This window comes from Equus asinus, chromosome 27, assembly GCF_041296235.1.
Source record: "Equus asinus isolate D_3611 breed Donkey chromosome 27, EquAss-T2T_v2, whole genome shotgun sequence".
NCBI classification, from domain to species: Eukaryota; Metazoa; Chordata; class Mammalia; order Perissodactyla; family Equidae; genus Equus; species Equus asinus.
The window spans coordinates 15,083,684-15,111,106 of NC_091816.1; the positions used below are offsets into that span (position 1 = coordinate 15,083,684).

At 41.5% G+C, this 27,423-nt stretch overlaps 1 long non-coding RNA gene across 1 annotated transcript in view; it reads right to left on the bottom strand.

Annotated features, from left to right (window-relative positions):
* LOC123281414 (uncharacterized) overlaps nucleotides 1–27,423 on the bottom strand; it is a 100,205-nt gene that overhangs the window by 49,318 nt on the left and 23,464 nt on the right. The gene's annotated exons all lie outside the window — the stretch shown is intronic.

A 27,423-nucleotide genomic window follows, 5' to 3' on the forward strand; every position in this document is an offset into this window, starting at 1 on the left:
GTGAGGGGTGGGCACAAAGGGTGAAGGGGTGCACCTACAACACAACTGACAAACAATAATGTGCAACTGAAATTTCACAAGATTGTAAACTATAATTAACTCAATAAATGCTTGATATTTGGTTAAAAAAAAATGGGCAGAGGGTATGAACAGACATTTTTCCAAAGAAGATACACAGATGGCCAATAAACACATGAAAAGATGTTCAACATCACTAATCATCAGGGAAATGCAAATCAAAACTACAGAAAGATACCACCTTATGCCTGCTAAAATGGCTATAATCACTAAGACTAAAAATAACAAATGTTGGAGAGGGTGTGGAGAGAAGAGAATCTTCATACACTGCTGGTGGGAGTGCAAATTGGTGCAGCCATTATGGAAAACCAGTATGGAGATTCCTCAAAAAACTAAAAATAGAACTACCATATGCCCCAGCTATCCCACTATGGGATATCTACCCAAACAACTTGAAATCAACAATCCAAAGTAACATATGCACCCCTATGTTCATTGCAGTATTATTCACAATAGCCAAGATGTGGAAACAATCCAAGTGCCCATCAAGCAATGATTGGATAAAGATGTGGTATATATATATATATATATAGACAATGGAATACTACTCAGCCATAAAAAAGACAAAATTATCCCATAATTCCTGGAGGGAATTATGCTAAGAAAAATAAGCCAGACTGAGAAAAACAAACACCAGATGATTTCACTCATATGTGGAATATGAACAAGCACATGGACAAGGAAAACGGTTTAGTGGTTACCAGGGGAAGAGGGGTGGAGGGTGGGCATAGGGGGTGAAGGGGAGCATTTATGTGGTGACAGACAAGAAACAATGTACAACTGAAAAAAAAAAAGCATGACACTTGGGGCCGGCCCCATGGCCAATTGGTTAAGTTCGTGCGCTCCACTTCGGTGGCCCAGAGTTCCATTGTTTCGCATCCTGGGCATGGACATGGCACTGCTCATCAGGCCATGTTGAGGCAACGTCCTACATGCCACAACTAGAAGAACCAACAACTAAAAATATACAACTATGTGCTGGGGCACTTTGGGGAGAAAAAGCAGAAAAAAAAAAAGATTGGCACAGTTGTTAGCTCAGGTGCCAATCTTTAAAAAAAAAACCAAAAGCATGACATTCATACACAGGCATACCACAGAGACATTATGGGTTCAGTTCCAGACCACCGTCAATTATGGTAAAGTGAGTCACATGAGTTTTTCGCTTTCTCAGTACATATAAAAGGTATGTTTACAATATACTATACTCTATTAAGTATGCAATAGCATTATGTCTCAAAAAATGCATACCTTAATTAAAAAATACTTTATTGTTAAAAAATGCTACCCATCCTCTGAGCCTTCAGTGAGTCTTTTTGCTGGTGGAAGTTCTTGCCTTGATGTTGCTGGTTGCTGACTGATCAAGGTGGTAGTTGCTGAAGGCTGGGGTGACTGTGGTAATTTCTCAATATAAAACAACAATGAAGTTTGCTGCATTGAACCACTTTTCTTTTCACAAATGTTTTCTCTGTGGCATGTGATGCTGTTTGATAGCATTTTACCCACAGTAGAACTTCTTTCAAAATTGGAGTCAATCGTCTCAAACTCTACCACTGCTTTATCAACTCAGTTTATGTAATATTCTAAATCCTTTGTTGTCATTTCAATAATCTTCACAGCATCTTCACTAGGAGTACATTCCATCTCAAGAAACAATTTTCTTTGCTCATCCATAAGAAGCAACTCCTCATCTGTTAAAGTTTTATCATGAGATTGCCGCAATTCAGTCACGTCTTCAGGCTTAACTTCTAATTCTTGTTTTCTTGCTATTTCCACTGCATCAGCAGTTACCTCCTCCACCGAAATCTTGAATCTCTCAGAGTCATCCCTAAGGGTTGGAATCACCTTCTTCCAAACTCCTGTTAATGTTGACGTTGTAACCTTTTCTCATGAATCCCAAATGTTCTTTGTGGCATCTAGAATGATGAATCACTTCCAGAAGATTTTCAGCTGACTTTGCCCAGATCCATCAGAGGAATCACTGTCTATGGCAGCCATAGCCTTATGAAATGTATTTCTTAAATCATAAGACTTGAAGGTCGAAATTACTCATTGATCCACGGGCTGCAGAATGGATGCTATGTTAGCAGGCATGAAAACAACACTCATCTCATTGTACATCTCCTACAGAGCTCTTGGTGTCCAGGTTCATTGTCAGTGAGCAGTAATATTTTGAGAGGAATCTCTTTTTCTGAACAGTAGGTCTCAACAGTGGGCTTAAAATATTCAATAAACTATGTTGTAAGCAAATGTGCTGTTATCCAGGCTTTGGTGTTCCATTTACAGAGCACAGGCAGAGGAGATTCCCCATAATTCTTAAGGGCCCTAGGATTTTGGGAGTGGTCAATGAGCATTGGCTTCAACTTAGAGTCTCCAGCTGCATTAGCCCCTAACAAGAGAGTCAGCCTGTCCTTTGAAGCTTTGAAGCCAGGCATTGACTTCTCCTCTCTAGCTATGAAAGTCCTAGATGGCATCTTCTTCCAACGTAAGGCTATTTCATCTACATTGGCAGATCTGTTGTTTAGTGTAGCCGCCTTCATTAACGATCTTAGCTGGATCTTCTGGAGAACTTGCTGCAGCTTCTCCATCAGCACTTGCTGCCTCACCCTGCACTTTTATGTTGTGGAGACGGCTTCTTTCCTTAAACCTCATGAACCGAACTCTGCTGGCTCCAAACTTTTCTTCTGCAGCTTCCCCATTTCTCTCAGCCTTTACAGAATTGAAGAGAGTTGGGGCCTTGGTCTGGATCAGGCTTTGGCTTAAAAGAATGTTGTGGCTGGTTTGATCTTCTATCCAGACCACTAAAGCTGTCTCCATATCAGCAATAAGGCCGTTTCACTTTCTTTTTATTTGCATATTCACTAAAGTGGCACTTTTAATTTCCTCCAAGAATTTTTCCTTTGCGTTCACAATTTGGCTAACTGCTTGCAGCAAGAGGTCTGGCTTTCTGCCTGTCTTGGCTTTTAACATGCTTTCCTCACTAAGCTTAATCACTTCTAGTGTTTTTGTTTTTTGTAAAAAACAAAACAAAAAGTTTTTGGTGAGGAGGATTGGCCCTGAGATAACATCTGTTGCCAATCTTCCTCTAGTTTATGTGGGATGCCATCACAGCACGGCTTGATGAGCAGTGCTTGGTCCGGGCCTGGGATCCAAACCTGCGGACCCCAGGTCACATACAAGCACAAACTTAACCACTACACAGCTGGGCCAGCCCCTACTTCTAGCTTTTGATCTAAAGTGAGAGATGTGTGACACTTCCTTTCACTTCAACACTTAGAGGCCATCGTAGGGTTATTAATCGACCTAATTTCTATCTTGTTGTGTCTCAGGGAATAGGGAGGCCGACGAGAAGAGAGGGAGAGAGATGGCGAAACAAGACAAGTCAGAGGATCAGTCAGTACACACACATTTGTTGACTAAGTTCGCCATCTTATATGGGCGCCACTTGTGACGCCCCAAAACAGTTAACAATAGTAACATTAAAGATCACTGATCACAGATCACCATAACAAATATAGCAATAAAGAACAGTTTGAAGCATTATGAGAATTACCAAAACGTGACACAGGAGTGAGCAAATGCTGTTTAAAAAATGGTGCCAATAGACTTGCTCAGTGCAGGGTTGCTGCAAACCTTCAATTTGTAAAAAACACAGTATCTGTGAAGCACGATAAAGCAAGATGCGATAAAACAAGGCATGCCTGTAAATATAGAATGAACACGTATCAAAATGTATTCAACTTACCGAGGGAATTAGTATGATAGTAAAGTTGGTTCCAAAAGCATTTTGAAGAACTATATATTTATAGGCATCTTAGAAAATAGAAATTCTAAAATAAGATTTCTAGATTAGATAAACTGGTTACCATCCTACAAGAAAATAAAAATAAAATCATGACCTTGAGGTTATCATTTCTACCAAATGCAAATCTATAAAGTACCATGTAACCTCACAGTAGTATCTGGCTCTGATCAAGTAGATAATGGCAAAGCCAAACACAGGCACATTTCATTACATCACTGGGTCCCCAACCTTTGTCACACATTAGAATCATTTGTGGAGAGTTTTTTAAATCCTAACACCCAAGGTCTCACTTGTGCTAGTTTCTTATTGTAACAAATTACCATAAATGTTGTGGCTTAAAGCAGTACAACTTTATTCTCTTATAGTCCTGGAGGTCAGAAGTCTAAAACAGGCTCACAGGGCTGTGTTCCCTCCAGAGGCTCTGGAGGGAGTCCATTCCTTGCCTTGTCCAGCTTTTAGGGGCCACCTGTACTCTTTGGCCCACGGCTTCTTCCTCCATCTCCAAAGCCAGCAGCACAGTATCTTCTCTGACCTCTGCTTCCAGCTTCTCTCTCTGAGGCTGATCCTCCTGCCTCTGTTTTATACGTGTCATGTGATGACTTTGGGTCCACCTAGATAATCCAGGATAACCTCCCCATCTCAAGATCCTTACCTTAATCACATCTGCAAAATCTCCTTTATCATGTAAGGTAACATATTCACCGGTTCTGAGGATTGGGTCATGGACGTCTTTGGGGGGCCATTACTCAGCCCATTGCATCACCCCACGCCCTTAAGTGAGAATGTGCAGGAGGAGGAGCCAGGCATCTCTAGCTGAAGATCCCCAGGTATTTCCAACATGAAGCAAAGTTTAAAGTCCACCACCCCAAATAATTAGATTAACTTTGCATGACCCCATTAAACAATGCTCCAATTTGACATTGAGAGGACAAGTTCTTGACTTGGCTTTCTTTTTAAGTCTGGGATAATTTTCCTTAACAAACTAAAAAATTATGAAATAATTCTCAAATAAACAAAACTCTACTTTGATTAACATCTGCAATCATTTTTTTGTTTTTTCTGATCCTGGACTGGCTGCTGCTCTCACGGACTGTGTGAACTTGGCAAGTCCCGGGTGCCTTCCACCCTTCTGCAAAAGGGAGCAAATGTAACTCCTTTCTGTCGAAATGGCGGTGACAGTGGAGGAAGGTGTAAACTAAGTGATTGAAATGCCATCTGTAAATATGGCTGCTCCACATGCCTGTGATTGGCTGCTGGAGGACGAGCCAGTCTCCAGTTTCCACGACCAAGAATCATACTCTGTGGACCACAAAAGACTGATGCTTGTAAATGCTACTCAAATAACTAAAATGAAAATAACGTACACGTATACACGCACCCATCTATCCTTCAATTATGTCTAATGGCTGAAAGTGAACAGAGGGGAGCTGGGAAAGCAGTTAGTGGCAGCACACCTGGGAAACTTGGTGTAGCACCAAAACCCATAAAACCTCTTGCAGTAAACCTATCATCAGTCTGAGTTTACGGCATTTCACCCAGTGCTGATCCCAGAGCCTCAGGATAAACTTCGCACAAGATGGAAAAACTGTCGCTGATTTTTAATACCTGAGTTCATGATAGTAGTTCTTGTCTTTTAATTGAAACAACAGGACCTTCTCAAGGTTGGCAACAATCTGCAGCATACACTTGGAGATTCTGAAAGGTCTGAAGAATGCTTCTCATGTTTAAGGAAAGGAAAAGTTAGACTCCTAGGGTCCACCTTATAGGCATTTTGGAAAAAAAAGAATTCTGGCATCAGATTCCTAGATTAGATACAAAACTGGTTAATGCCCTACAGGACAATAAAATCATGACCTTGAGGTTATCTTCTCTACCAAAGAGAAATCTATAAAGTAATGCGTAACTGCCCCACTTCATGCAACATCCTCACTTCCGGACTCTTCTCTTTGTTTTGTTCATGTGGACAAACCTTGCTCTCTTTAGATATAAGACTCAACCTGGTCGACAAGTGTCATCAGTTCTGTTACTAGACAAGACTGATCGTTATAACTTGAATGAACCATGGGCCACGTTTCCTAAAGCAATGGTTTCCGACCCTCCTTCAAACAGCAGAACCAATTTTTCAAGTGAAATCATAGGCCGATCTATAAGTGACAAAATGGAAAAACTGTTATCCTAACAGTTGGCACCATTATGCTTCTTAGCAAAGGACATACAGTTGATCCTCATTATCTGCCAATTCCATATTTTAGAATTCACCTACTTGCTGAAATTTGTTTGTAATCCCAAATGAATACTTGTGGGGATTTTGCAATTATTTACAGACATCTGCACAGCAGCAAAAAAATTAAGTCACCTGACATGCATATTCCCAGCTGAGGTTGAACAAGGTGATGGTTGGCCGCCTTCTCGTTCTTGTACTATCAACGAGAGTCCTTTTTGAGGTTTATTTAGTGCCACTTCATTTTTTTTGCATTTTTATGCTTTTTGTTGGAGATTTTGCTGCTTAAAATGGCCCCCAAGCATAGCGCTGAAGTGCTGTCTACTGTCCCTAAGCACAAGAAGACTGTGATGTGCCTTACGGAGAAAATATGCCTTTTAGATAAGCTTAGTTCAGGCACAAATTACAGTACTATTGGCCATGAGTTCAATCATTAATGAATCAATGATATCTCTTAAATAATGTGTCTTTAAGTAGAAACATACATAAAACAAAGTTACACATTGGTTGGTGGACAAAAATGTTGTGACCAGAGGCTCACAGGAACCTAACCCTATATTTCCCCTAGAAGCAGTGATTCAGTACTGGCTAATTCCATGTTTGGGTGATTTTATAGAACAGAACTACTGTGAACAATAAGCATCAACTGGGGGCTGGTCCTGTGGCCAAGTGGCCAAGTTCATGCACTCCGCTTCAGCGGCCCAGGATTTCGCTGGTTCGGACCCCAGGCGTGGACATGGCACCACTCATCAAGCCATGCTGAGGCGGCGTCCCACATAGCACAGCCAGAAGGACCTACAACTAGAATATACAACTACGTACTGGGGGAGCTTTAGGGAGAAGAAGAAGGAAAAAAAAAAAGAAGACTGGCAACAGATGTTAGGTCAGGTGCCAATCTTTAAAAAAAAAAAGCGTCAACTGTATTTGCGTTTGGAAAAATATCTGGATTATGGCTTAAGTTAGATGGTGGAACTCCAGGGGCCTAGGCAGAAATTTGTTTGTTGCTATAGGGATGGAGTAGAGAAAGGAAGGAAGAGAGGAAAGGAAAGGAAAGGAAGGGAGAGAGAGGAGAGAGGAGCCATTGGTAGGAAGAGACATGTTTAACTCTGTTTCAGTAAAGGGCCAAGAGAGCAGACCCCAGCAACAGGGAGACTGAAATGGAGTAAGATGTCTAATATAGACTATTAGGATTTCTTGCCATGTTGGGAGCGCTGTGACCCTCTCCTTGTGACTTCCACCTCTTTCTTAAAGTCTGCGCTGCTCACATGCACTTCTCATGGCTGAGGCTTTTTGGTTTTATTTTGTTTACTTTTTTCCCATGGAAATGAGAAGCAGGTTAGTGTCCGGTCTTCAGCAAAGTGTTGCAGAACTTTGTAAGGAGGCAGGAGCTCACTCAGCAGGGAGACCCATGACAAGGTAAGCCCTCCAGGGGACTGAAGATATCCTAGAGAGGACTTCACAGAGTGGAAGGCTTCGGAATGAAAAACTCCTTGCCCAGGCAATTTTACCTGGCTTTCAAAGGGTTGGGAGGGCCCAGGGGACATCAGGGACAGCTGTGGAGCTGTTCTGTTTGAGGCAGGGCAGGATGCAGAGCCCTGCCTAAATGTCCTTCCCCTGCCACCCATCTCCATTGTGCAGAACAGAGTATGCAAAGCATGGGCCTAAAATATCACAGACTAGCAAGCACAGTTTTTCCTCTGACAGTGCCTAGTAAATCCCTTATCTATGTCCCCAGGAAAGGATCGCCCAGGATTTAACTTAACCCTTCTATTCTTACTTGGCTTTTCACAAGGATCACAGGATTGTGCCCAGAGCGCAGCTGGAGAACTCAGACCTGGGCTGGGCTTGGAAAGACTCAGAGCTCCCCTGTGGTTAAATGCAGCTCTAGGTTTGGTAGCAGCGGAGCCTGACCCTTCCCTTGTCTTCCTGCTTCCCTATGGGATTCTGCCTGTAATCAGGCTCCCCACTGACCTGGCTTCTTTCCTGGAGCACGGAGCTTTTAATCAAATGAAACCAGCCTCTCGAACATTCCAGCAAAGCTCAAGCAGCGGATGATTTCCCCTGACTCCGCACACGTGCCAGAATCGCTCTTGCCACCTAAGCCCTTGAATTTCTCGATGGTGGGCTGAGGGGAGGAGGTGCCGATGAGAAGAACTTTCCCTAGTGGACCCGCCACAAGGGGGAAGGAGGGAGAGAAACAGAAAGAGGTGGCTGCTGATCCTGCGGCCCCTGCTCATTCAGGAGCTAAGGATTTGCAGAGTGGACCCTACTCCTCCTGGTCTCCCTGCTTCTGCTCTGGGATCTGGGATCCAATGACCTGGGACCTCCTTGTTCTGTTTCCTGACCCCAGAGCACTTACTGGCCATAATTACGTGCCACATCATGAACATGTTTGCATTCTCATTATCTCATATTTTGTCCCTTACTGATTTTGTCAAGGCTGACACCTATTTTCTCCCATAGGCCTTATGGACCCACAAATCAGAGATTATAAAGCTCTGTCACAAGGAAAATTTACTTGCTACACATAAATGTGTTGCATGTAGGCGGTAAAAGAAAAGAAAAAAAGATTATTATTCAAAACGTGATGGTAAGACGCCAGGTTCTGTGAGTAACTCTTCCTACAGATTTTTAGGAAGCTGGAGAGTCTGTGTCTTTCCATAATGTGAAATGTACAGACAGTATAGTCAACTGTTTGATCAGTTCTGTAAAATATCTATTCTGTAAAATATCTATCTGTAAAAATAATCTGACCGGTCGACCGAAATGAACATGGACTGGAATGACCCAGATTCTCAATATCTATGTGTAGTCTAGTTAAAAGATTTTACAATAAAATGTGAATGTCTCTCTCATCTGTCTTGTCCTTTCCATCCCAGTCCCGTCTAGCTGTGTGAGTACATGCAATGGGAGTGGGGTGGGGAGACTGAGCTTTGGGACAGGTCCTGCAGCCCTGGTGGCCTGGTGACAGGTGCAATCAGCTTTTCATCTATAGGGAAACAGTAGATTGGGAGGCCAGGCTCACTGGGGCCCAGGGCAGAGACCCTCAGCCCATCATCCTGCTGTGAAGGAGACTTGGCTTTCATGGATGTCAGATCCTATCTGGCTGAGTAGGTCCTGGGCAGGGTAGATCAAGGCACCCATGGGACTCTTCGTTGTTTTCTGACAAACTCACTTTGTTTTCAATCAGAACCTCTCATCTAATAGAGACTCATTAAGCACACACCATTGCCAAGCACTGTGCTGTCCAGAGTGGGCTGTCCACTCCTGGATCAGGTGCGCTCGGATGCCAGGTTCATTGAACAGAGGAGTGAAATTTTGTATCTCGGCCTGAGACAACGTCACATCTTCTGGGACTCGGACACCAGAGCTGCTTCCTAACAGAGAAGAGTGAACTGTCCTCTCTCTCTGTCCATGACCCATCGGGGATGCAGACCTTCGACCACCAACCCTCCCTTTGACTTCAGGTCGCTTTTCTTCCCTTTTTCCTGAACGAATGCGATTTCTAGCCTCCCTGCCACCCATCTGCACTGCATCCTACACACTGCTGTCAGATTCCTCTTCCTTAAACACGGCTTTGATCGTCATTCCTCGCCTGCTCAAAAAGCTTCAAATAGTTCCCACTGCCTACAGAGTAAAGACGACTCCGCTTAGCCTGTCACTGCAATCCCCCACAATATGGCCTGAGCCTGCTCTTGTCAAACCCCTCTCCTACGTCTTTCCTACGTGCACCTTCCTCTTCAGTCAGTTCTCTCGGATGCCCCGAGCATGCCTTGCACACTGTTTTCTTGTACCTTTGTTTCCAAATGTTTCCTCCAATACTGGGACGCCCCCCACACACTTCTCTCCATAAAAATCCTCCCCATTCTCCAAGAACCAATTCTTTCTCCAACTAATTCTTAATCAGCTCAGAGTGACATCTTTCATTGTTTTGAATTTGCTAAGTTGGTTATATGCATTCGTTTGGTGCTCCTGGTTCTTTCCAAACTTATCCCATCAGTAAGAAATTAGTGCGTGGCTGTGGCAACTGCAGGGCCATGGCAATGGAATATTCTGGGGGCCATTCCCCCCTCCCTTTTAAAGGGCAGGCATGGTCTGGAGGAGGGAGCAGAGGAGAAATAGGACAGTTTTCAAGTGAAGAAATACCTCGCATTTCCTCTAAGACAAACGAGGTTTCCCATTTAGCAAACGGAAGGAATTCTTGACTGTTTTCTGTCAAATGTACTTTCTTTTCTAAAGCAAAGGTCTAATGTTACCTCCTTTATTTGTAAAGCTGATGACATTGTCTTCATCTCAGCCCCACTGGGAACACGCTTATGCCTTGTGTTCTGAGCACTGGTGATGGATCTCACTGACACATTCACACACTCATCCAGCTTCCCCAGCAGAGTCCCACTCTTACACCATGACTAGCCAACATCCAGACACTGGGCTATGGAACATGAGCCAAACTGGCTGCTCATTCCTGACTTGAGCCTACGACCTTGACTTCAACAATATATTAGCCTATATAAGTGAGCCAGGCAGTCTCAGAGCACTGCGGCATTGATACAGGATGAAGCTTTTATATTTTGTGAAGAGAGATTCTGTTCTTCCTAGCACCAAGGCATGAAAAAACCTCTTGAATTGAATTCCAAGAAGCTGCGGGCTGTGATAAAAGGCTCCCTTGATTATAAATTTGAATGCCTGCTTTCTGATCCTCCCTTAACACTCGGTATGACTGGGAAAAGCAGTTTTGTTCTTGGTGGCAGTTTCCTCATCGGTAAATGAAGGTTTTTTTTCTGATAATCTCTTGGGCCTCTTCAAGCTCTAGGATTCCATGCATCTGAATCATCTTGTGCCCCCAAATCAACTAAAGGACTTTTTAAAGATGTCTTCCAACATTGTGACGCCTGAGACTTGCTATAATCACTACCGCAGAAAGAAGAACAGTCATTTGTGGAAATCTACACAAACCATTTCATTGCTTTAGAATTGTGCTCACGGTGTTTCTGTGATTAAACTTTTATGCTTGTTTGTTTGTCTGTTTGTTTAATGTGAAACGGCGTGTGATAGTTTTTCAAAATTGCTGACTGGCTCTGTTGGTATCAGGCAAGATCCTTGATTGCAAGCAACAGAAATCAAGTCTGATTAACTTCATATGAAAAGGAATCTATTGGAAGACTCTCTGAGATCTCACGGATTCTGCTCTGTGAACTGGGAACCAAGATGAAAAAGAAGACCTGAATGAACAAGCCCCACGCCAAACTCCTTGGTCGCCTTCCCATCAGACGCAGAGTAAGCTTTCCCTTCCTGGGAATCCCCAGCTTGTTGCACATACTAAATACGTTTTATTCATACTCATTAGTGAGTGTGTTGTGTCATCTCTCTTGACATACAAAGAAATTCCTGGGTGGGAGATCATGCTTATCTCTGGGTGGACTGATTAAAACAGGGAAGAAACAGAGGCAGCTGGACAGCTGGACCAGAGCCCAGGTTAAGCCACAGAACTCCAGCTGAGTACAGGCTGCTGCCCCTATTGGACTCTTGATGCTGCCGCAACTTGCGGGAATAATTTACAAACTGATCCTGGGTCTTCGTGTCTCACCCCTAAGATTCAGAGTTCTGGGTGGAAGAATTGCCTGAGTCTAGGCACACACCTGGCTGCCAGGGGCAAGAGGAAGATCTTGTCTACTGCTTCTCTGGTTATAAGCACAGTAGATTTAGAAGCTTCTGGGCCTTAAACAGTGAGATGAAATGAAATAACCCTCCAGTGCAATACTCAAAGATGAAAATTCTTTAATTATGAGACTTCGCAGTTCTTTATAAATTAAAAAAAAAAATGCAAACCTGCACTGTTCATGTTCTTACAAAGCTTTTATTTTAATAGAAATAAAATTCACCATTTTAGGGGCCAGCCCCATGTCTGAGTGGTTGGGTTTGCACGCTCCTCTTTGGTGGATCAGGGTTTCACTGCTGGTTCGGATCCTGGGCGTGGACATGGCACCGCTCATCGGGCCATGTTGGGGCGGCATCCCACATGCCACAACTAGAAGGACCCACACCTAAAGATTACATATATATATATATATACACTGGGGGGATTTGAGGAGAAAAAGCAGGGAAAAAAATTCACCATTTTAAAGTATACAGTTCAGGGGCCGGCCCGGTGGGGCAGCGGTTAAGTTCGCACGTTCTGCTTCTCGGTGGCCTGGGGTTCACCAGTTCAGATCCTGGGTGCAGACACGGCATCGCTTGGCAAGCCATGCTGTGGCAGCGTCCCACATATAAAGTAGAGGAAGATGGGCATGGATGTTAGCTCAGGGCCAGTCTTCCTCAGCAAAAAGAGGAGGATTGGCAGTAGTTAGCTCAGGGCTAATCTTCCAAAAAAAAAAAAAAAGTATATAGTTCAGTGGTTTCTAGTATATTCACAGTGTTGTGCTAAATAATTCCAGAACATTTTCATCACCTCAAAAAGGAATCCTTTACTCACCAAGCAGTCATTCCCTATTCCCCCATTCCCTGGCAACCATTAATCTGCTTTCTGTCGGTATGGATTTGCCTAATTTGGACACTTCATATAAGTGGAATTATCCAATATGGGGTCTGTTCTGACTTACTGCTTTCACTCAGCACAATATTTCCAAGGTTCATCCACGTTGTAGCATGAATTGGTACTTCACTCCTTTTTATGGCTGAGAAATATTCCATCATGTGGATTTGCCACAGTTTGTATCTGTTCTTTCATGGATGGGCATTTGGGTTGTTTCCACTTTTTGGCTATTACAAATAATGCTGCTATGAATATTCATGTACAAGTTTTTATGTGAACACATGTTTTCAGTTCTCTTGGGTATACACCGAGGAGTGAAATTGCTCAGTCTTACAGTAACTTCACTCTTAACTTTTTGAGGAACTGCCAAACTTTTCCACAGTGGCTGCACCATTTTACATTTCCACCAACTGTGTGTGAGGTTTCTGACTTCTCCACATCCTCGCCAATACCTGTGATTGCCCATGTTTTTTGTTGTAGCTGTTCTAATGGGTGTGAAGTGATATCTCATGTGGCTTTGATTTGCATTTCCCTAATGACAAGTGTTGTTGAGCATCTTTTCATATGCTTATTGGTCATTTTTATAACTTCTTTGGAGAAATAACCATTCAAATCTTTTGCCCCTCTTTTTAATTCCATTGTCTTTTCGTTGTTGAGTTGTAATAATGCTTTATATATTCTGGATACAAGTCTCTTGTCAGACATAATGATTTGCAAATATTTTCTTCCATTTTGTGGATTGTCTCTTCAAATTCCTTGTTTTTGTTGTTAGTTTTTATTTTTCGTTTTTCTCCCCAAAAGCCCCCGGTATAGAGTTGTATATTTTTAGTTGTGGGTGCTTCCAGTTTTGGCATGTGGGATGCCACCTCAACGGGGCCTGACGAGCAGTGCCATGCCCATGCCCAGGACCTGAACTGGCGAAACCCCGGGCTGCCGAAGCAGAGCGCACAAACTTAACCACTCGGCCATGGGGCTGGCCCCCTCTTCACATTCTTGATGTCCTTCAAAGTGCAACAATTTTTAATGTTGATGAAACCCAATTTATCTACTGTTTCTTTAGTCATTTGTGCTTATGGTGTCGTATCTAAGAAACTATTGCCTAATTCTAGGTCATGGAGAGTTACTCCTATGTTTTCTTCTAAGAGTTTTGTAGGCTTAGCCCTCACCTTTGGGTCTTTGATCCATTTTGAGTTAATTTTTTATATGGTGTGAGTTAGGGGTTATTCTTTGTGGCCGTATAGCTGTCCCAGCACCATTTGTTGAAAAGACTATTTTTTCCCCCTTGAATACTCTTGGCACCCTAGTCAAAAATCAATTGATCTTAAGTGTAGGGTACGTTTCTGGGCTCTCAGTTCCATTTCATTGATCTATATGTCCATCCTTATGGCAGTATCATACTGTTTGATTACTGTAGCTTCTTAAAAGACTTCTCAAACTTAAGAAAGAAACTCTTTATTCTAGCAAGACTGAATTGCATGAAACCAATTTTTTCTCTATTTTCAGAATACAGTTGTGAACAAGTTATGAGACACTAAGCTACCTGATCTAAGATACAAATAAAGAGGTGATAAACCTGTTTCTATCTCATATAATCTACTATATTTAGAATAACTTCATGTGAAGAGAATGTTGCATGTTGAAATACTTTATAAGAAGAAATTTCCTTTATAAAATAAAATGTTAAACTTTTTTGAAAATTCCATCCATAATCATGATTCAAACACAATTATTTTAATTTCTTCATGATTTTCTTCTAACCTTTAGCCACAAGTATACATATTTTTACATTTTAATCATATTGAATGTACATTTTTCCTTCTGTTTTTTAAAATTAGTATTATGATAAATAATTTTTATATTTTCATATAGTATTCATGTTTTAATGGCTACTTAGTATTCTATTGTTTCATGTCACAGTTGACTAATTTATTATTTTATATTTTGTTTTCTCCACATTGTTTTGCTCTTAAAAATAATAAAAGCTTTGCGCCAATTTTTTTATTTTTGAACTTTTTCCTTAAGATAAATTTCTATTGTTATAATTACTTAGTCAAAAGTTAAGAACATTTTTATTTACTGCAAATTCTTCTCTAAAAGTATTCTATCAATTTAAACTTTTAAAAGCAATGTCTAGACATGTCAGCTCCTAAGCAGCTTTGTCAAAATTTGGATTTAGTAAGTTTTCTTTATTTTAGCCAGTTTAATGATATAACGTTATGGTTTTAATTTGTACTTTTTACTTACTAGCAAGTTTAAATGTTTCTCATGCTTGTAACTTTTATTTTCCCTTACACGCTTTACTGAGAATAGAGCATTTTAAAAATACTTCTTCTATTAAAGTAATATTTGTTGAATGTAGAAAAGCATGAAAAAAACTCATCTATAATCCCACCACTGAGAGAGAACTAAGTTAGATCTCTTAGGAAATTGGGATCATGCTGCAATTATACTTGGAATCCTTTGTTTCCTGCAGCATCATTTGCCATATCTTAAACAAGGCATGTTAATTTTACAGTATTTTTTATTTATCTCTAAAATTAGTACAACAAAGTGAAAGTAGCGTGCCCAAATCTGTTTCCCAAAAGGACTGGGCCAGAGTTCATGGTACCACCCATGGCTTCTGAGTCCCGTTGTAAAGATCTCTGGGTTGCGATGACTGATTGTCTCTGATGTGGCACAGCACAAACTGCTGAGACCCTTATAACGACACTCTTTCATGCTTTTCACATCTGTATCCCAAGACCCTCAAGATAAAGCTGGAGAGGGCTCTTTGTAGTTTAGCAGAGTGTCCAGTGTTTCTGTTGATCGTGTACATTTTTTAATATGAATTTATCCTTTTATCAAGTACAATTGATAAGATAAAAAGTAAGTTAACAAGTGACTCAACATTTAGAATTTGCTATTAAGTATTTTTAGTTCAGTGACTAAATATTTCCATAGCTAACAGTCACATTGAAACCGAAAAGTGATTAATACTTAAAGGTTTAATTAGTATTAGCAGAGACTTTTGACTTATAGCTGATGCATAGAGTTGTGTTAAAACTTATAAACCCATCACAGCCTTCATTTCACAATTGTTGAATCTAACTATATGTATGCGAAGACCATTTATTTTTTAGTAATCTACAAGGATGGGAGTTTTCTTGACATTTGGAGAAGCATTTACTTCAGTAACTAATGAGCATTCTCTCTTTCTTGGGAGAAGCGACCATCTTTCAGTGGCCAGAGTACAAATTCAAAGTCTAAAGTCAAATTCTGTGAAACACGATTCTACTTTCAGAAAGCCCTCACTATTGTGGATGTCCATGTATTTTGGGGGTCTATTTCACGCTCATATTCATGCTCTTTTTTCAATCTATCCACAGCAGTTTGGCTCAAGCTGAAGACTTGGGAGGTACCTGAAGAAAGAATTCATCTTGGAGTCAGCGGTTCTCACCTCAAGATGTAAATGACCTCACAGTAGGTCTCCATGACAGCCTTTTACAATCACAGAGCTAATATTTCTCAGGCATTAGTCTGAGAACCTACATAGGTATTTCAAGTTGATTGTTTAGCTTCCCAATCATCTCAAGCTATGAAATAGTCAGATTCTCACAAGAACCATGTGCTGAAAACTCCTACCTCTTCTGCAGAGCTCTGAAGGGTCATTTTTAATTGGTGCCTTTACCAGCTATGTTTCTATTTTTCAAATCCCACAGTAGCTTGGGCTGCCTCCATATCACCACTTAACGTTTCCAATGGTGGAGTAGTTCACAGGCTTACCATGAGATCCCCATCAGCTTGGGCAAGGCTCCAGTTACCTGATACTGACACTCAGCTTAGATAACCTTTGAAGTTTCTTCATCCCTGGGAGGCTGTGATTCAGTGCTGACTTCTAGTAATACTGTGGAAAGTGCATGCCAATAGCCTTTAGATATTATCTTAATCTTCACGATAATGACTCATATATTTAATAACTGTTTTAATTTGTAAAAGCAAAAATGTACACTGAAAAGATAAGTGTGCCGACCTAACTTTGAAGCCTAGCCCACAGTTGTCGAGACCAATGAATGAGACAAAGTAAGTAAAGCTCTTGGGGTAGTACTGGTTTCCCCTTTTCCCTCTCTCTGGCTGTAAGTAGGGTTAGACCCAACTTGCCTAGTTGCCTAGACCCAACTAGGCAGGTTGGGTCTAACCCTACTGTGTCCTCTGTGCACTGGCAGCCCTGGATGACCTCTCGCCTGGAGTAGGAGAAGAGCACAGATTCTATTTCACTTAGGGTACGTTTTTGAATGTGTGACAGAAGGCCGGCCAAATTCTCACATAATGAGAGGAACAAGACAAATTATTCTCAGTCGGGTTCATAGCAAATTTGGTCAGAGTGGGAGTCTGCAAATAGAGACAGGAAATGGTAATGTAATGGAAAACATATTTGCACAAATGCTTGTAATTTCCCAAATCTCCATGTGAGTGAAGAAAATACATGCATTCTGTTGAGAAGATCCCTGGTGCTATCTAGAGTCCCTGTTCGCCTCTCCCTGCTCTTGAACAAACCTCATTAAAAATCCCATCATGCCCTTGTCTCTAGAGGCAAGTGGAGAAAACTGGAAAGAGACACGGGTGCTTATAGTCACAGGCAGGAAAGAGCCTGGCCCGGCATGGAATCCCCTGTTGTGCCGGTTGTATGGGCAAGGCGTTGGAGGAACTCTGGGCGTTCTGTGAGAAGAGAGAAAATGGCCAATGCCTTTGCCTGGCATTGGTTTTCCTTTCCAAGTTTTAGCAAGAGGTTAAGACCATCTGGCCTTTGGCTTCATATAGGCAGCCCAGGCCTTAAGTGTTTCTCATTTCCCACAAACCCAGGCTGCCTGACCTGGTGAAGGAGTCCCGCCACAACAGACCCTTGACCTTTGCAGTCCCCACGCTTGCTCTGCCCTGCATGCAGCTGATGCACTTCTTCAGCAGCCAGCAAACTATGGCTCCTTGGCCAGATACCACCAGCTGCCTAGTATGGAAATGAAGTTTTATTGGAATGCTGCCATGACAAGTCATATAGGGTTACTTTCGTCCTCTAGCAACAGAGTTGAGTACTGTGGGACCACAAAGCCTGAAATATGTATTATACGGCCCTTTATCAAAAAAGTGTGCTGACCTACGCTCTGCGCATACCACCCTGCTTGCCTTTCCCTGCAGAGTTGGAGCTTTTCCAGGCTCTGCCCTTTCCTAGGTTTCTCTAGGAAAGGTTTCCTAGGTTTGTCCATGTGGCTGACTCTTCCTTCTCCTTTAAGGTTCACTGCAAGCATCGGTTGCTCCAGGTTCTGTGGACCCCAGATTGAATTAAGTTCTCTTGAGTGATAAGGAAGACGTATGAATAACTTAATACTCTCAGGGCCTACACATTGCCTGATACAAAACAGGTACTCAAAACGTTTGCTGGGTTTGTGCAACTAGATGTGCACTCATGCATCATGCTGCCATCAGGAGCATGAGAGTAGGGGCTGGCCTAGTGGCGCAGCAGTTAAGTTCGCACGTTCCGCTTTGGTGGCCTGGAGTTCGCCGGTTCGGTTCGGATCCCGGGTGCAGACGTGGCACCGCTTGGCGAAAGCCATGCTGTGGTAGGCATCCCACATATAAAGTACAGGAAGATGGGCGCGGATGCTAGCTCAGGGCCAGTCTTCCTCAGCAAAAAGAGGAGGATTGGCAGCAGATGTTAGGTCAGGGCTAATCTTCCTCAAAACAAATAAACAAAAAGAGCATGAGAGTAATTGCCAACAGTGTAGGGATGGTTTGCTGAGAATCTGAATGGCAAATGGACTGGATCTTCCCTGTTGCATAACCTGCTGAGAAGCAAAATTAACTGCCAACCTCTCTCTGACCCCATCCAAGGGAGGTTAGTTAGTGGCCTCGAGGGAACTACATTCTGATTCTTGTTTTAATTGTCACAACCTCTCAATGAAAACCTCCACTATAGCAAGGCTCCAGGGCCATTGACAGAAATGCGCTGTGTTCCCTCTTCACCAACGCCAAAGGCAAGTTCTCTCTTGCGCTCCCAGAACGGCGCTGATTCTGAGATCCTATTAGATGCCGCCTGCCCTAAGCTCCATCTTCCTATTCTGTAAAGAAGCCTTCTATTTTGGGTTTGATTGTCAGAAATACAGCTAATTTGGAAAACTGATTTCATGAGACATTCACCAGGGAAATGCCTACGTATGGATTTCTCAGTGTAAAATGCCTGAGCACTTATGCATCAATATGCATGAGCACAATTTACCGGAGCGCTAAATGATTAGAAGAATTGCCCTTAGCTAAATTGTACCTTATACTACAGTGTGCAATTGCGGAAGGTTAGTTCATCTTTATTTTAAAACCTAGTTAAATGATGGTCTAGAAAGGGTCAATGAAAGAGATGTGAATTCACGGGTTAATATAGAAAATGATCTTGGAAGAAGATAGATACAGTGATTTACTTTGTGATTCACTTATGATCTGATCCTGATTATAACATGGTATTCTTGCCTTAGGACTAATCCAAATTTAGCTCTTAAAGGATCTGTAATGTTTGATATGAAATAAGATCATGTCCTAGCAAAGAAGTGAGTGCTCTCGCTCCAGGTCACAGGGATTCCAGCAGCCAGCGTTTGATTTCTCTGGTGCTGCTGACTGACAACTCTGCAGGCATTAAATATCTCTATTGTGCCCTATCTCGGTCTTTTTGTTTCCTTTTTCTGCTCTTCTTTTTGCCATTTCAGGTGCAATGAATGCTAAAACTAAAAGAAATTGTATAGTTTCTCTAATCCAATGCTTTCATTTTAGAGATGAAGGAAACAAGACTCAGAGGTGAAGTGACTTATCAGAGATCCCTAGTACATTTCAGGGTTAAGACTTGGACCCATATGCCCTGGCTCCTGAAATGATACCTTCTTTATGTCATCATGCGCCTGCCACAAGGTAGATAGAAGAGCTTAAGGAGATGAAAACTACGTCAGTCAGAATTACCAATTTGAAGCAATGGGAAAATATGTGATTGGCCAGGAGATAAATTAATTCATGGAGAATATCTCCTGATTATCTCAAAGATAAAAGAGAGTTGGAAAAATGTGGATTTCAATTATCCATGAAGCCTAGATTATAGTGGTTTAGGAGCTCAAATGTGTCCCTTAACATTTGCTGATGCTGAGTAAGAAGGCGCCATCTCTGAAATGAAAGGCATTCCATGAAAAAGCATGACCACTGATAATTAAGATAATGGGACATCTTTATACACGGATTTTAAGTTCAAGGATTTCTGAACCATTTAAAAAGTGAAAGAAGCCCAGGATAAATTGTCTTATTGTAATTCTTAATACTGCGCGGTATCAGAGGAATCCGTTCGCTTTCATTGCCGCTTGTGCCCTTTTTTTATTAGCAGAATATTGTATTTTAAGAATTTGTTAGCAATAAACACTCTTATTAGGATTCCACAGACAGAAGCACCACTAACAGAATTCTCCTCCAACATCCTGCATCTCTGAAAAATCACATGAAGTTTTCTAAAATCTCTGACGGTCTGTGCCCTGGCTCTCAACATATGGTATTTGAACTTTGACTAATCGTTGCCACTGGGGGGTAATCCAGTGAACGGAGGGTGGCAGGAGGTAAGGGGGAGCACTAACAGGGATACATGTAGTCTGGGGGAGTGAATTTTTATCCATTACTAAATAACCCTTTGGCACCAACAAGACTATGTATGTATCCTCCTCTCATAGTGTTGCATTTTTCTTCTGGTAATGCTGTAAAACAGTCTCCGGGTAATTTATAACAAAGAGAGATGCAGATAATGGTTCGCGCAAGCTCCATAATGTTTAAATCATGGCAATAAAACTTGACAGACTGAAAGGTCAGAAGTTTGTCTTGACTATTACAACGGCTATCTAGGTGTTTTCGCCCCAGAGTAATGCTCCCTTAATTAATATCCTTTTGGATTTCAGCAGATTTAACATTTCAGAGAGTACCTGAGCCTGGGGCAACTCTTCTCTTCCTCATCTTTGTCCTCATAATTCTTAATTATGAGAGAGTTTTAATAGCTTGTTTCAAAGTCACATCACAGTTGTTTTTATTGGTCATTGATTGCCTGCAAGGACCATGGCCTACAGACAGTCTTACATAAAGCATTTTCACTAATTTCTGGCTTGGGTTCCCCTACTTATTATTTGTCTGATTTGGGGTACATCATTTTACCCCTCTGAGCCTTTCAATAGAAAAGTGAGAGGACTGGATTAGCTTATCTCTAATTTCTTGTCTAATTGTCACAATCTCGAGGAATGCTCGCTGTTGTACATTTCTATTATAACTCTAAAATATGGGTAAACTCTTTAAGGAAATTTTTTGTGCAAGGGGGCGGGGAATAAAATTCATTGCATAAAGACAAAGCAAAATGAATGACAAAATCCATGGTGGAGGTCTGAACTTGGGAGGGAATAAGGTGGAATTTTCTATCAGTCAGAAATTGGAAGAGGTATTTGGAGATGCCCCAGAAAGCCTTGGGGCTGCCAATAGCACATAATGCAGGCAGCTGCCTTCTCAGTCGAAGGTCTGTCCCAGTGCCCTCTTCCTCTTTCCTCTTTCCCTGTTTTTCTCTCAAGTTTAAACAGGTGGAAGGGTGTGAGAGGAAGAAGAGGAATGGTAATAAATTGGAAGAGGACAACACAGTGAAGCATGATGGGAGTGAAACCATTCTCCTCTCTCCTCCCCCAGTGGTATGCAACATAGAAAGGCAAAAGACTCTAATGGAAAGGTCCTGGCCCTCAGAGCTATTTCAGGACTTTGGCAGCTGACCCATAGGAAGGGTGGTTTGGTTTCCACAGATTCCACACAACGGACAATCTTGTATAAATATTTCATATGGTTCCTGTCTGCATAAGAGTTGCTGCCTGGTGCCAGAGTTGGACTGGATGCTTTTTCCAATAGAGGCAGGTAAGGAAGAGGGAGCTGTAAGAGTCTTTGTCCTTTATCACATAGAAGCCTCACCTAATCCCTTTCACATCCCCACCTCAGACATCCAAGCCAGCTGAACAAATCCATCCTACCCCCGACACAACCTACCCAAACAACACAACAGAACACCCCAGACCATGTCAAGGAAAAGATTGTCCCATGACACCTCTCTTCCCCACTTTGTGAATTCAAAACACTTTCACAGCAAGACATGAGCTCAATTTTCCCCTCTATGTCCTGTGGGTTTCAAGTGGGGTTCTTAGTAACGTATTCATTTAATAAAATGTCATTAAATAAACAGTCTAGACTCCCCTGTATTTTTACCCATGACGAGTTATAAAATGCAAGAGAGTACCTACCTCTGATCCATCTCTAGAAAGAAGAAAACCAAACAATTTTGGCTTCAATTATGGCAGAATGATTTTGATTGTACATGAAAAAGAATTTCCTGTACAAAAGATTAATTAGAAACTGAAATAGCTCACTGAAGATTGTCAGTCCTTTTTCTTTCCCTAGAGATGTTTAAGCAGAGAATATAATCATCCACCCACTTCTCTGCCTGGAAACCAGAGTCATTCTGCTGGAATCTGGATATGCAGCCATGTTGCGATCCCCACAGCCATTCCCACAGTAGGCGCTGTGGTTAACCACTGCGGGACCACATAACCACACCCTGGGGGCTGCAACTGGAGCCAAGTGAGGCCGTTGTCAGAGTCTTCATCTTTCAGGAAAAAGTAGGAGGTGTAAGAGTGACACATGGGAGATAGCTTTTTCTCTGGAGTCTTACTTAGCTTAGAGGGAACTGAATCCACTCAACAAGACCATGTTTATTTCTATTAATTGATCAGTCAACAAACTATTATGCAATATACAAGGCATGGTAAACACAGACAACAAAAAATATGATGTGGTTCCTCCCTATCTTCAAGGATTGTACACATTTGTAAAACTATAACCAATAGTAAAAGGCAGCGTATGGCATGGAGCAAAGCATTAGAGCTAAACTGAAGGAAAGTGCTTTACAAATGAGGGGAGGAGAGGGAGTCAACACTCCTTAGGGCTGCTCCAGGAGTATCATGCCATAGACAATGTATTCTCTCAGATCTGTCCCCTCTTGCCTTTGGCTCCGACTGGAGGCAAGCGTTGAATTTTCCATACAGAAAAAAGATAGCTACACTGTTTGTATCTTTGGGTCCAAAATATATGGTCAACTTGCTCTCTTTCTCTCTCTTCAAATCAGAATAATTGCAGCTGAGAGTTTTGCGAACTTCCCTGGCTCTTGAAGGGCCTTGGACTGACAAGAATTCCAACGGAGGTGATGTTCAAAATAGCTACTGTTGGTACACAAGCCTCAACCAATCGGAACGGACTTTGGCCAAGATACTGTCCAATCATAATGGAAGGCAGAAATGAGCAAACCTGGTTGGGAACAAACCTCATTCTTCTGCTCCTGGATCTTCGTATGAAATATCTCTGTGATGAAGCCTTGGCAAGGCCGCTTTTCTCTAACACCTAAGCCTGCACTGCATTTGTTATTTCACCTCTTTAAAGAGAGATGTTCACCAATCAGAAAGTTGGTTGTGAATTTCCATTATCCCTATGCCCTCTTCCAGACCCTACCCCATCATTGCAGGCTTCCAGGACCTTCCATTTTATTTCCCACAAACAAAAGAACCTGACTTCATCAGAGCCCATCTCAGCAAACTCCTCCCAAGCAAGCATATAACCCAAAGACTCTAGGATGCTTTGGCCATTTAGTATATTCAGATTTCGCCTTGCAAAGAGGGCCCCATTCCTTTTAACTATCCCCTTCTCAGTGTAAGCCCTGTAAATGAGCTGTGCAGAATTATAGAACTGGTCCACCAAAGCATTTCCATACTCCCAGACAGGCTGCATTAAAGATGAGTGCTGTGGCCTGTCTTGCTCTGCGGCCATTCTCTCTCTGCATGGACCCTGCTGCCTGCTGGAAGGAGAGACCTAGAAGATAACTTGTCTCTTTTATAACTATAACTAGTGGGGAAGTTTCAAGGCAGCCTTTGCAATTTTTGTGCCTTGAGCAATGAACGTGACACCATTAGTCATTTTCTGTCTTTGTCTTTCTCTTTCTGTAGAGTAATTTTAACGTGCAAACCTAGCAGGAGCCATTATGAATCTCTTCTCTTTATCAGTACACTTGCAAAAAGAAGAATACAGTTTGTGCCTTCCACATCACAGGCATAAACAGCCTGCAACTGATTTCATTTATGATCTGGGGTAAGTGGAATGTCTTACTATATTGTTTATTCAATAACCTTACTATTCTTTGGCAACTCAGTCAACCACAGCTAATTCTTACCTAACAGAATGGCCTCCCTAAAGTGCCCATTGATATACACACACTATATACATAACGCGAGTCTATTCAATTGAATACAATACATGCATACATTCATTTGCGCCAATCTAATCTCCATGTGGCTTTTAAAATCTGACCTTGACACTCGTTCTCTGTGTGAAATTATAGTCCTATTTATTCTATTTGGTATTGGAGTTAAGGACTGTGACTTTTTTTATTATGAGGTTGGATGAAGGAGGCGTTTCATAATAGAAAGCAAAATCATACGCTTAAAGTTCACTGTGATAACTAAATTTAAAACTGTATCCTAAAAGGCCAAAGCAATTTTTATTCTGGAGACTTAGAATATGAACCAGTTAAGCTTCAAAAACATTTAGCTATATTTAAACATTTAAATGTTTAATACTAACATTTAAAGATAGCTTTAAAAAAAGCATGAAAGCAGTTATGTAAAATTTCCATTATATTTTACATACCATCTTTAAATGAAGTAAAAAGGATATATTTCTTTAATCTCTAGTAACAAAATACCATCGTGACTTATAAAAATGCATATTGTAGTTTGTTTATAAATGCATTGATGACAACTTTTAAAATGTATCAAGTGATTTCTTTTTTTAGTAGTTTCAGCATTCTGTTTATCCACTCTAGGATGTTTCATTTCTTATATCTCACTAAAACTTTTCACAGGGGTTGGGAAGAACTTTGCAACAATATCTGGTGGCAAATATAATCATGTCTACTCTTCAAATGAGAAGGCAAACTAGTTACTTTTCCAAAGGTACTTGGCATGGCAGAGCTAGAAGGAGTGAGATTTTTCATTACACAGTTTAAGTGCTTGGATGGGTTGATTGATTTCCAAGCAGATTTGTTTGTATTGTTATGATGATTCAGTATTATTTTTAATAATAAAAGCAAAATCAAAAACACCTCATTTCTATTTTGTGTCATCTATTCAATTCCATCACCAAGCCTTATTCTGCCTCTTAAATATTTCTTGACAGTATAAATGCTCAGCATTGTGTAAAGAGAGGAAGGAAGAAGCTTCTGCTATTTTCCTTGTGTGGTTAGGATAGCCTTGTTTGCCTCCAATAATTCGTTCTCTCCATTTTCTTCCAAACATGCTACTTAGCTTGGAAAGCTAAAACAGATTTTACAAGGGAAGATGCTAGTTTACAATCAGAACTCATGATCCTTATATTGCTTGTGATAAATATTGCCAGATTCAAAGCAAGACTATGGTCATTTTATTACGATGGACAACAGTGGTCTTTAAATGTAAACACATGTATGAAGATATGAGTCAAGATCAGGTGAAAAAACAGTGACCACTGGAGCTCTCTCTCACCTCCCACCTCCTCTTATGGTTCAGCTCGCCCAGGCAGACTGGCTGAGATGATGAAGAGAATTGTTGAGTAGAAAAACCTGGCCTGCAAATGTGTCTGATAATTTTCTCAAATTTGTATAAACTGTTATTCTAACAATAGAATATCACTGTACATGACACTTCACAATATAATGGAGAAAACAGTTTTATTCTAATTATTAGCTGTAGTTTTTTAAAGAATTAACTCATCTAACCCATTGATTATATTACCAGTTTATAGAATTTCTCTAATAAGTAGGTGTAAATGTTTGTGAATTAAATCAAAAATATTTTACTAAAAAAATGAAGCGAAATTAGAGCAGTCTAATGTGAGACGGTGTCTGGACTAGGAACCAAGCAGCAGACAATTCAGAGATTGATACGTAAAATGTTGCAAAGGAATTTCCTGGACTTGGTGACTGAGAGGCCTTGGTAGGAAGGAGAAATAAGAGAGAAGGAAGAGGAAAACGTGAGTCCTTGGTTTTTAAGTCTGCTTGATTTCCATTGTCAAAAGAAAAGGCCAGAGTCCATGTAGTTTTTGTGAGGAAAATCTATTGAGTGTGGTTAGACATACTGAGTTTGACATGATGGGACAAAAAGAAAACCATAGTAGGCAGGTGGAATTGCACACCAAATCTGGCACCCGATATTTACTAGGTATAAAGTACTAACAAGTCATTTCCTGATGGATTTGGTCTCTGTGGACATCAAAGCCTGAAGTGTGCTTACATCAAACCCTCAGTGGAGAGTAGATACAAGGGCACCCTCCTTCACACACATGCACAATTCCATTCTGAAACTAAAGAACTATTATACTATGTTCAGTTGTGTCCCCATCCAAGACAGCATGTACAGTGCTCAATGACATTCCTGGCAATTTAAGAATTCCTGATGGCTTCCATGGGGCCATTGGAAGTCATCCCACTGCCCTCTGTAACCCTTAGCTGCTTCCACCTTCCAGAAAGTCTTTGAAGCTTCCTCTGCTTGGTTTATTTTTAGATTCCCATTCTGGTATCCATTGATGCCTGAACTTGACCAGACTCAATTTTAAAAGGCCCTGCATTGTAGACATTGACCTGGTCAGTGGGGAGCTGTCTGCTCCAGGCCAGCCCCTCTGAATTCAGCATTGAGAAGGAATGCCTGGGGACGGGGACGTGGGGGAAGGGGTGCTGTTTGCAGCCCTTGATGGGGATGACACAACTGCATATGTAGCACTTAGAGTGATCTCTAATTACTCTGACACATGCAAGAATGTCTTCCCCTGACCAGACTGTGCCTGTGAAATAATAGAGCTATCTACTGAGGTCAGAGAGCCCGGGAAGCACATTCCAACGAGTGCAGCCTTACAGCAAATAAGGCAGTGCTGGATGTCTATGACCTGAAGAATCGGAGGTGGAAAAGGTTTTTCAGAATAGCTCTGGGAACCCTTGAAAACCTGCAAAGAGGCTACTATTTTTTTTTTTAATCTAGTCAAATTGCAAATATTCTAAACAATGAGTCTTCTTTTGTGACGTCTCAATAATCAAACGAATATATCAGATTTGCTCTCCTCAAGGCTGGAGTATATTTGCCTCATTATCCTTTCTTTAATGCCCTTAGGCTGAACATGTCCTCTCCTTTGCTGTTACTGCTCATGGCAATTTAAACTTTCTCCCTGTCCCTCATTTAACAAATTATATTGTGTATCAGGAGTAACAGGGATAAGTGAGAAGTAGAGAGTCTCAAAGGATAGCTTTAAGGACCCTTATTGTATCTATCAATCAAGAAGAGCTATTTTTTTATACCTTGAATTGGGTAGTACATTTCCATTGGGTCCAAAGGAACAGAGGATTTTTTAAAATATAAATTACAATAGGAGAACTTCCTCCTCCCCTTCCCTTTTCCTTCCGTTCTTGAACAATTCAGTCCTAAAGCTATCAGGCAGATGTCTGTATGAGAAGAGAAATGGGGGATACAGTAATGCAGAATGGGGTATCAAAGCTCAAACAGAGAGAGGGGAAACCCGGGATGGTGATGGAGACCAACCTGCATGAGGAGGGCAATCAGGTGGGGAGATGGGCTGCCCAGCATCAGAAGTCAGAGCACAAGCAGGATGAGGAGGGGGAGGAGAACCTGGCACAGGGTATCAGAGCCCAGACCG